This window comes from Trachypithecus francoisi, unplaced genomic scaffold (assembly GCF_009764315.1).
Source record: "Trachypithecus francoisi isolate TF-2019V2 unplaced genomic scaffold, Tfra_2.0 Lachesis_group6, whole genome shotgun sequence".
Lineage (NCBI taxonomy): Eukaryota > Metazoa > Chordata > Mammalia > Primates > Cercopithecidae > Trachypithecus > Trachypithecus francoisi.
The window spans coordinates 128,821,943-128,833,257 of NW_022681471.1; the positions used below are offsets into that span (position 1 = coordinate 128,821,943).

General features: G+C 47.8%; 1 protein-coding gene across 1 annotated transcript in view; it reads right to left on the reverse strand.

Annotated features, from left to right (window-relative positions):
* Positions 1-11,315, reverse strand: part of PRKX (protein kinase X-linked) — a 104,220-nt gene that overhangs the window by 24,049 nt on the left and 68,856 nt on the right.

Consider the following 11,315-nt stretch of genomic DNA (forward strand, 5'->3'; position numbering starts at 1 on the left):
CATTTGAGAGGCGTCTGCCGAGCAGAAGGCAACTCCTTTGGGCATCTTATTCAGAGGGGCCACCAGCCCATTCCTTAACTGTGCACTCAACACTGGACGGAAATGCTCTCTCATGTTTACCAGGGTGAATCCACCACCGTGACCACGCATGGAACTCAAACGTCTCCACAGCGAAAAGCTAAGCAGTCCAGCTGAAAAATGGGCAGGTGGTCTTCACAGACATTTCTCAAAAGAAGACATGGAAAAGGCCAACAGGTATATGAAAAAAATGCTCAATGTCACTAATCATCAGGGAAAGGCAAATCAAAACCTTCATGAGGCATCCATTATCTCAATCCAGTTAAGATGGCTATTATCAAAAAGACACTGTAAGCCCAGCACTTTGGGAGGCCGAGGCGGGTAGATCACCTGAAGTCAGGAGTTTGAGAGCAGTCTAGCCAACATGGTAAAACTCCATCTCTACTAAAATTACAAAAATTAGCTGGGCATGGTGGCACGCGTCTGACATCCCAGCTCCTCAGGAGGCTGAGGCAGAAGAATCACTTGAACCCGGAAGGTGGAGGTTGCAGTGAGCCAAGATCATACCATTGCACTCCAACCTGGGCGACAAGAGTGAAACTCTGTCTCAAAAAAAAAAAAAGACACATACACACAAAAATAACAAATGCTGGTGAGGGTGTGGAGAAAAGAGAACTCTTTTTTTTTTTTTTTTTGCAAGACAGGCTCTCGCTCTGTCTCCCAGGCTGGAGTGCAGCGGTGCAATCTCAGCTCACTGCAACCTCTGCCTCCCAGGCTCAAGCGATCGACCTGCCTCGGCCTTCCAAGTAGCTGGGACCACAGGCGCCCACCACCACGCTGGCTAATTTTTGTACTTTTTGGAGGGGGCGGGGGTTCACCATGTTGCCTAGGCTGGTCTTGAAGTCCTGGGCTCAAGTGATCCACCCAGCTTGGTCTCCCAAAGTGCTAGGATTACAGGATTACCAGCATGAGCCACCGTGCCTGGCCAGAAAGGGAACTCTTATGCAATGCTGGTGGAAATGTAAACTAGTAAAGCCACCACAATGAAGAGTATGGAGGTTCCTCAAAAAACTAGAAATGGAACTCCCATATGACCCGGCCATCACATGACTAGGTATCTGTTCAGAGGAAAGGAAGCCATGATATTGGAGAGACATCGGCACGCCCATGTTTACCGCAGCACTATTCACAACAGCCAAGACACGGAATCAACCTAGGTGTCCATCAGCAGATGAGCAGATATTAAAGAAAAGGTGGTATCTACACACAGTAGAATACTATTCAGCCATGAAAAGGAATAAAATCCTCTGATTGGCAGCAACACGGATGAAACTGGAGGACGTTATGTTAGGTGAAATAAGCCAGGAAAAGAACATTAAACAGTACTTGTGCTTACTCATATATGAAAGCTATAAAAAGCTGATCTCCTGAAAGGATAAAGAAGAACAGAGGATACTAGACACTGGGAAGGGAAGAAGGGAGAGACAGGGAGAGGTTTGTTAAAGGATACAAGATAGGAGGAATATGTTCCAGTGTTCTATAGCCTTGTAGGGTGACTATAATTAGCAATAACATGTACAGTTTCAAATAGATACAGGATATTCAATGTTCCTAACACAAAGAAATAGTAAATAATTGAAATGATGGATATGCTAATTAACCCTGATCTGATTACTCCATTCTTTGTATCAAAGCATCACTGTGTACCCCACGAATACGTACAATTATTATGTGTCAATTTAAAAAATAAAATAAGCCTGGCAATACAGCAAAACCCAGTCCTTAAAAAAAAAAAAATTAGCTGAGTGTGGTGGTGTACACGTGTAGTCCCAGCTACTTGGGAGGCTGAGGGGGGAGGATCGCTTGAGCACAGGAGGTCAAGGCTGCAGTGAGCAGTGATCACATCACCACACTCCAGCCTGGGTGACAGAGTGAGACCTTGTCATAACATGACATAACATAACATAACATAACATAACATAACATAACATAAAATATAGGCTGGATGCTGAGGCTCAAGCCTGCAATCCCAGCACTTTGAGAGGCTGAGGCGGGCAGGTCACTTGAGGTCAGGAGTTCCAGACCAGCCTGGCCCACATGGTGAAACCCGTCTCTACTAAAAATACAAAAATTAGCTGGGCATGGTCGCCGGTGCTTGTAATCTCAGCTACTCAGGAGGATGGGGCAGGAGAACTGCTTGAACCTGAGAGGCAGAGGTTGCAGTGAGCTGAGATCGTGCCACTGCAGTCCAGCCTGGGTGACAGAGCGAGACGGAGTACATAAATGAAATAAAATGTAAATAACTGTTAAAGTTTACAGTGGTAAATACGCCACTATGGCCAAGAACAGGACACCTTTCTCGAGGCTTCCTTCAGTCTACAGCACAAGCAGTACCTGCTATGTCCTGCCTTGGAGAGCTCGGTACTGAGCCGGCTTGCACGGCACTATAAGGCACCCTCAATAAACTGCAAGTGAACGTCAGTGAACTACTTTTTTTTTGAGACAGGGTCTTGCTCTGTTGCCTCCAGGCTGGAGTACCGCAGCGTGATCCTGGCTCACTGCACTGAGCCTTGACCTCCAGGGCTCAAGCTATGCTCCCACCTCAGCGTCCTGAGCAGCTGGGGCTACAGGTGCACACCACCACGTCAGGCTGATTTTTTTTTTTTTTTTTTAACTTTTGGTAGAGACGAAGTCTCACTATGTTGCCCAGGCTGGTCTCCAACTCCTGGGCTCAAGTGATCCTCCCACTTCAGCCTTCCAAAGTAATGGGACTATAGATGTGAGTCCCACCATAACCATTACTGAATTTCTTTATACTCCTCATTCACGGAACAGTATGGCACACAACAGGTGATCAATAAATGTGTAGAGGCCAATGAAGAGCCTGATTTTATCATATTTTTTCTTTTTTGTGAGACAAGGTTTGACTCTGTCACCCGGCTGGAGTGCAGTGGTGCAATCATAGCTCACGGTAGCCTTGAACTCCTCCATGAGGCCACCCTCCCACCTCAGCCTCCCATGTAGCAGGGACCACAGGTGTGTGCCACCACGCCTGGCTAATTTTTTGACTTTCTATAGGGATACGGTCTCACTATGTGACTACTTTTAAGGTGCAGGAGCAGAGTCTGTATTTGTAACTGAGACTGGGTGGTCTGCAAAGCTGACCAAAGCTCTCTGCCCCAAGAAAACCATTTCTTGACCCCTGAAGACCAGGAAAAACAGAAATACATGCAAATACAGCCTTGAAAATAGCGGTGCGTGTGTAAAAACAAGATTGTCATGCTATGCTTTGTTGACTGTAGTAAAAAGATTGCAGTCCTGCTGCAGAAACCAACAGACTTTAGTAATATCTAGAAATTTTTAAAATATGTGAAAAAAACTAAAAAACATATATACTTAAAACTGCAAAGACCAAGATAAATCCAAGAACACCTAGAAGTCAACTGTATTAGTCCATTTGCAGTCTGCTATAAAGAACTACCTGAGACTGAGTAATTTATAAAGAAAAGAGATTTAGGCCAGGCACAGTGGCTCATGCCTGTAATCCCAGCACTTTGGGAAGCCGAGGCAAGCAGATCACAAGGTCAAGGAGATCGAGACCATCCTGGCTAACATGGTGAAACCCCGTCTCTACTAAAAATACAAAAAATTAGCCGGGCGTGGTGGCGGGCGCTTGTAGTCCCAGCTACTCAGGAGGCTGAGGCAAGAGAATGGCGTGAACCCAAGAGGCGGAGCTCACAGTGAGCCGAGATAGTGCCACTGCACTCCAGCCTGGGTGACAGAGCGAGACTCCGGCTCAAAAAAAAACAAAAGGCCGGCGCGCGGGCTCAAGCCTGTAATCCCAGCACTTTGGAGGCCGAGACGGGCGATCACGAGGTCAGAGATCGAGACCATCCTGGCTAACACGGTGAAACCCTGTCTCTACTAAAAAAAAATACAAAAAACTAGCCGGCGAGGTGGCGGGCGCCTGTAGTCCCAGCTACTCGGGAGGCTGAGGCGAGAGAATGGCGTCAACCCGGGAGGCGGAGCTTGCAGTGAGCTGAGATCCGGCCACTGCACTCCAGCCTGGGCGACAGAGCGAGACTCCGTCTCAACAAAAAAAAAAAAAAAAAACAAAAAAAGAAAGAGAAGAAGAACAATAAAAAGAAAGAAAAAGTATTTAATGGACTCACAGTCCCGCACGGCTAGGGAAGCCTCAGGAAACTTACAAATCATGGCGGAAGGCGAAGGGGAAGCAGGGCACATTTACCTGGTGGCAGATAAGTGAGAGCGAGCAAAGGAGGAAGTACCACACTTTAAAACCATCAGATCTCCTGAGAACTCTCACAAGACAGTACTAGGGCAATGTTGCTAAACCATCAGAAACCACTCCCATGATCCAACCACCTCTCACCAGGTCCCGCCTCCAACACTGGGGATTACATTTAAACATGAGATTTGGGTGGGAACACAAAGCCAAACCACTTCATCAACCAGTAAGTGTATACTAGACACCTACATGTCCGAGGCACAAGTTGTACTTCTGAGATTTTCTCATACAGAGAACAGGACAGAGACTCATTGGCTCAAAGTCATGTTTTCTATTTAGCTTCTTTTGACTTAGATACTCTAATTCAGGTATTCTAGCAACGGAAATACCTTATAAAATGGAGCTTTCAAATGATACCCTCATTGATGATCAGAAATGCCAAAGAGCAAAAATAATTCTCTTGTAGATTCCAAATCACTTCCTGACCTTAACAAAATTCAGTGGAGTGGGTGGAATGAGAGGTCTCCAGAAAGTTACACCTGTGATCCTGCCCCACCAACCTGTGAATGGGACCTTATTGGGAAACAGGGTCTTTGCAGATAGAATTAACTCGAGGAGCTTCAGATGACATCAGCCTAGAATAGGGTAGGTCCAAATCCAATGACAGGTATCATCATAAGAGACTGAAGAGAAGGCACACACACAGAGGAAAAGGCCACATGCGAACAGAGGCAGAGATGCAGTGATGCGGCCACAAGCCCAGGGACTCCTAGAGCCCCCAGGAGCTGGGGGAGGCAGGGAGGATCCTCCCCTAACGTCTCCAGAGGGAACTGGATACACCTGTAGTGGATTGAACTGTGGCCTTCAGAAAGATCCGTCCACATCCTAATGCCCAGACCTGGAATGAGACCTTATTTGGCAACAGGGTCTTTGCAGATGTGATTAATTGAAGGATCTTGAGATGAGATCGTCCTGGATTAGGGTGGCCCTAAATCCATGACAGTGTCCTTCCTTCTAAGAGACTGAAGGGGAGACAGAGACACAGAGGAGAAGGCCACATGAAGGTGAGGCAGAGACTGCAGTGATGCGGCCACAAGCCCAGGGACGCCTGGAGCCCCCAGGAGCTGGAGAGGCAGGAAGGATCCTTCCCTGGAGCGCAGTCCTGAGACACTTTGATCTCAAACTTCTGGTCTCCAGGACTAGGAGAGGATAAAATTCTCTTGTTTAAACCTTCCATCTGTGGTAGTTTCTACAGCAGCGTCAGACATTCATATGTAGAACTACACACATGAACTGTCCAATACACTGCAGTGAAGAAAAATTCAAAGGAAAACAAAGAGGAGAAATACAAAGTACAAAAATGAAAATCAATGGCAGAGGTGACAGAGAAGTGGGGGTGGGTTACATGAGGAAATGAAAGATACTAGAGAAAGGTAAATGATTAGGTGTGTGCGATGTGGCCTTAACACAGCATTTCTTCCTTCTTAAATAACCTTTCAGTTGCTCATTTTGCACTTCAGCACGAAGGTGACTTTTCCAACAGCATCTCTCTTTGGTCCACTAGTTCTGGAGTTAAGAGCCACCACAACATACTGATAAACCACCCAGGCCAGGCTGGGAGGCAGAGCTCTGAGCACGGACACTCCAACCTGCACCAACCCTGCCGCCTCAGACGTGAACAAACTCCCGAGCCCGTCCTCCCTCACCCACCCGCAGCGTTCTCTGTAACAGTAGTTGGGGGACTTGTATTCCTGCTTCTCTCTAGGTTTGGGTGGTGACCCTGTCTGAATACATTCAGCTGTGTGACTTGATCGGGGAAATGCACAAATACAGGAATGGAGCATTGAACTCCAGGAGGAAATGCGTCATACATACCTAAAAACATTATGGAGAACATTAACGAAGTGCTGTTGGACAGTAGACAATACATAAGATCATGGGAAAGGTATTAATAGCAGAAAACAATAAATAGTAAGTGAGCACTAACTGATGATCTTGCCCGAAAGAAAAAGCAGAGACAGTTGTGTGTGTGTGTGTGTCTGAGAAACAGCACTCCCCCGGAAGCCTGGGCAGTGCCCTCTGAAACCCTCAAATTTCTGTCTCTAAACATACAGACTGCTTCCAATTCTTACCAAGTGGAGAATAAATTCTCATCATATGGCATTTGGCATTATTAAGCAAGCTAAATTGATCTGTGGTGACAGCTATACTAGTAAGGACAATCTGCTAATCAGCATGAATGCAAGCTCGAGATTTTCACCTGAAAAAGTCACGCTCAGGCTAGGCACAATGGCTCATGCTTGTCATCCCAGCATTTGGGGAGGCCAACGCGGGAGGACTGCTTGAGCCCAGGAGGTCAAGACCGCCTGGACGACACGGTGAGACCTCGTCTCTACAAAAAAATTTAACAATTAACTGGACATGCCGGTGTGTGCCTGTGTTCCCAGCTACAGCTTCTGTAGTCCCAAGAGGCTGAGGCAGGAGGTCGCTTGAGCCGAGAGGTCGAGGCTTCAGTAACTATGACTGTACCACTGTATTCCAATCTGGACACAGAACAAGACCCTGTCTCAAAAGAAAAAAAAACACTCATGCAGTGGCTCACGGCTGTCATCCCAGCACTTTGGGAGGCCAAGGCAGGTGATCCCTTAGAGCCTAGGAATTTGAAATCACCTGGGTAATATAGCAAGACCCTATCTCTACAAAAAATTTTTTAAAATTAGCCAGGTACAGTAACGTGTGCCTGTCATCCCAGCTACTCAGGAGGCGGAGGTGGGGGGTTTGCTTGAGCCCAGGAGGTCGAGGCTGCACTGAGCTGTGACTGCACCACTGCACTCCTGACTGGGCAACAGAGCAAGACTCTGTAAAAAAAGAGAAAAAAAAAAGAAAAATGAAAAAAAAAAAACACCAATTGTGCCACTAGCTCTATCATTTGCCAGTAAAATTTGAATGTAATTATTCCATCTATCTACATCTTCCAGTAAAGTGGACGGATCAGGCAGAGATGCCCTGGGCGCAGTGAGCTGATGTTCTCCCTTTTCCTCACTGGAAAAACCCCCTCCTGAACTATCGCTGGCACACTACCTGCCCCGCTTCTGAAGGCCGGGGCCGGCCTTGAAAGATGGGTGCTTTGGAAACGCATACATGAACAGGAAGGCAGAGGCTTCGAGAGAAAAGAAGAAAGCCGCCACTAGAATTTCACTAGAATTTCATCCCACCTTGACTTCTTCCTCAAAAATCCTTGTCCCGATACCTTCAGATTAAAATCTAAAATCTAGGCCAGGCGTGGTGGCTCATGCCTGTAATCCCAGCACTTTGTGAGGCCGAGGCAGGTGAAACACTCAAGGTCAGGAGTTTGAAAGCAGGCTGGCCAACATGGTGAAACCCCATCTCTACTAAAAATACAAAAATTAGCCAGGCATGGTGGCGTGCACCTGTAACCCCAGCTACGCGGCAGGCTGAGGCAGGAGAATTGCTTGAACCCAGGAGGCAGAGGCTGCAGTGAGCTCAGATCACGCCACTGCACTCCAGCCTGGGCGGCAGAGAGAGACTCCCTCTAAAGAAATAATAATAATAATAATAATAATAAATAAATAATAATAAATAAATAAAAAATTTGTGCTCCTCAGATGAACCAGGGTGGGTGAGGTGGGAGATGAGAAAGGGGAATTCAAGGGCCAGATAAAGCGGAAGGAGCAAGCACTGGGGTGTGTGAGGGTTGGGGCCGAGCGGAGGGTGAAAATATAGCCCCGGGCACATTGGCTTGGGCATCACAGCAGTGGCTCTCAAAGTGGAGTCCCAGGGGGGCTTCCCAACCCCAATTTAGGGATGGGTGAGGTCGTTTTTCTGACTCCAGTTTTGAATAATGATGAATTTTCTTCCTCTGCCTCAACTCAACACACACACGCTATGCAGCACAGCAGACAGGCTGCAGATGAAGGGAGGAGAGGCCAGCAGTCCTTGTGAAAGCTGGACACTAAAGAGATTCGCAAAACCCAGAAAACACGGCCAACCTCCTCACGAACGTTTTCTCTCTGTCACCCAGGCTGGAGTGCAGTGGAGAGACCACAGCTCACTGCAGCCTTGACCTCCCAGCCTCAGTGATCCTCCCGCCTCAGCCTCCCAAAGTACTGGGACCACGGGCGTGCACCACCATGCCCGGGCAATTGGTTTATTTCATTTTATTTTTTGTAGAGATGGGGTCTCACGATGTTGCCCAGGCTGGCCTCCAACTCCTGGGCTCAAGTGATCCTCCCATCTCAGCCTCCTGAAGTGCTAGGATTACAGGTGTGAGCCACAGCGCACAGCCTGAATGGTTTCAATTCTAGAAAGTGCAGTTACACATTTTTTTCATTAAAAAATGCCATTTATGTTCACCTCTGTGATTATTATTTAACTTCTCATACATATTATTTATGTATTGTTTATTTATATTTCAGTCCCACTTTAATTTCAAATGCAGTCAGCATGGACAGCTGTAACACACAGAAATGAAAGTTCTGCAGGTTAATAACTCTGAGCTATGTGCTAAAGGGTTCCCGAGGCCAGCATGTTTGAGAACCACTGCACAATGCCTGACGCTCCCCGTGGAAGAGGCTTCATTGCAGAGAGATTCCACCTTCCCTAGAATCTTCTGCACCCTGTCTGCTATGCTGTATTGTCTTAGTTGACACCTATGAGGAAATTCATCACTATTCAGATCTGTCGTTGGAAAAATGATCTCACTCATCTGCCAAAACACACTTCCGGAACCCCACAGTCCTCTGGGATGCCACTTTGAGAATCACTGCTGTCATAACTAAGACAAGATGCCCCGGGGGCTTTTTCTTACCCTACACTCTGCTCTACGCCGTGCGTGCCCCTGTGCTTTGTTCTTGACGCTTTAGCTGATTTTTTTTTTTTTTCTTTTTCTTGCTGACAGTGTCTTGCTCTGTTACCCAAGTTGATGTGCACTGGTGCAATCTCAGCTCACTGCAGCCTCAACTTCCTGGGCTGAAGTAATCCTCCCACCTCAGCCTCCTGAGTAGCTGGGACTATAGCTACATACAACCACACCCAGCTAGTTTTATTTTTAATTTTTGTAGAGATGGGGTCCCACTACGTTGCCCAGGCTGGTCTTGAATTCTTGGGCTTAAGCAATTCTTCTGTCTCAGTCTCCCAAAGTGCTGGGATGACAGACAGGCATGAGCCACCATGTCCAGGCTTTACCTGACTCTTGAGTTAAACTCTCTGGGAGAATAAAAACACAGAAACGGATGAGAAAAGAGAATAGGATGGGAGAAATCGGAGCTGAGCTTGGGTCCTCGGAAAGTGCATGAGTGATTTTGTTCCAGAATGTGCCACACAATTTTCATCTGACCTAAACATGCCTCGTTCCATGAAAATAAAATCTGCATCATGATATGACCTTCCTTCCTAATCACATGGCAGATTTTACCAAACAGATGTTTTCCCCTGTGCTTAGTGGAAGATTGAGATAATCAGTTACAGCAATAAAACAGACAAGGCACAGCCTCACTTGATCCTGCTAAGAGTGGGAATCCATCACATGGAGCTGTAATAGGGAAGGTGCAGACACGGGCTGCGAAGGGAGCAGAACTCTGACTGCAGACCGGCTCCACTTATGTGTGCAGCAACACCCTCCCTCTAGCCACCAGAAGTTTCTGGGTTCAAGGAGGTGAGGAGAGCAGCTTGGAAGCATTGCTCTCAGAGGCAGGCAACACATACAAACTCAAGATGGTTTCAGAGCTGCTAAGCAGTATAAAGAAAACAGATGGGCTGATCGGACAGGGCATGGCCCAGAACAGGGGAGGCCCCAGAGGGCTGTGGGAGCAGGTAACAGGTGAGCCTGCAGCATGTGCAGTGGAAGAGAAAGGGCCAGTCCTGGCTGGGCGCAGTGGCTCATGCCTGTCATCCCAGCATTTTGGGAGGCCGAGGCAGGTGGATCACTTGAGGTCAGGAGTTTGAGACCAGCCTGGCCAATATGGTGAAACCCCCTCTCTAATAAAAATACAAAAATTAGCTGGGCATGGTGGCACACACCTGTAATCCCAGCTACTCAGGAGGCTGAGGCAGGAGAACTGCTTGAACCTGGGAAGCAGAGGTTGCAGTGAGCCAAGATTGCACCACTGTAGTCCAGCCTGGGTGACAGAGCAAGTCAAGAAAGCAGAGGTTACAGTAAGCCAAGATTGTGCCACTGCACTCCAGCCTGGGTGACAGAGCGAGATGGAACAGAAAGGAAAGGAAGAAGGAAAGGAAAGGAAAGGGGAAGGAAGAGGGAAAAGGAAAAGGAAAGGAAAGGGGAAAAAGGAGAAAGGAGAAAGGGGAAAGAGGGAAAGGGAAAAGGAAAGGAAAGGAGAGGAGAGGAAAGGAAGGACAAGGAAAGGATGAAGGGAAGGAGGAGACGGGAAGGGAAGGGAGAAGGGAAGGGAGAAGGGAAGACAAAGGAAGGAGAAGGGAAGGGAAGGGAGAAGGGAAGGGAAGGGAGAAGGGAAGGGAAGGGAGAAGGGAAGGGAGGAAGGAGAGAGAGAGCGGGAGGGAGGGAGAGAGGAAGGAAGGAGAGAGGAAGGGAGGAAAAGAAAAGAAAAGAAGGGAGGAAGGAAGCCAGCCTTTGGCAGGGGACAGTCAGGCTTCTTGCATGTTTAAAAGCAGTGGGAAGACGAGGGGCCAGGCTGTTGTCTAAGGGGGGTGGACAACCCACAGACAGACCATCTCAGAACCTCATAGCTTCCGATTCTGCTCCAGTCATCCAGGAAGCAAGAAGCGGGCTCCCAGGGAAGGGGCACAGCTGGTGGGCGTGTGGACAGGACGCCTGCAACTGCTTCCAGGAAAATGTACTGCAGGCGGGAGGGATGCAGGAGACAGTGAGGAGGCTCGGGGTGGTCCAGGCAAGCTGAGGCTGGCCACAGCTGGGGAAGAGCACAGGAATGCCTGGGCGAGCTGGGGTCAGTGAAGCTAGTTAACTCTCAAAACACCCACCCATGTGAAAAGACACAGGGCTGCTGAGAAATGGAGAAAACAGTATTCACCCAGAAATAGACTCTAGAAAAAA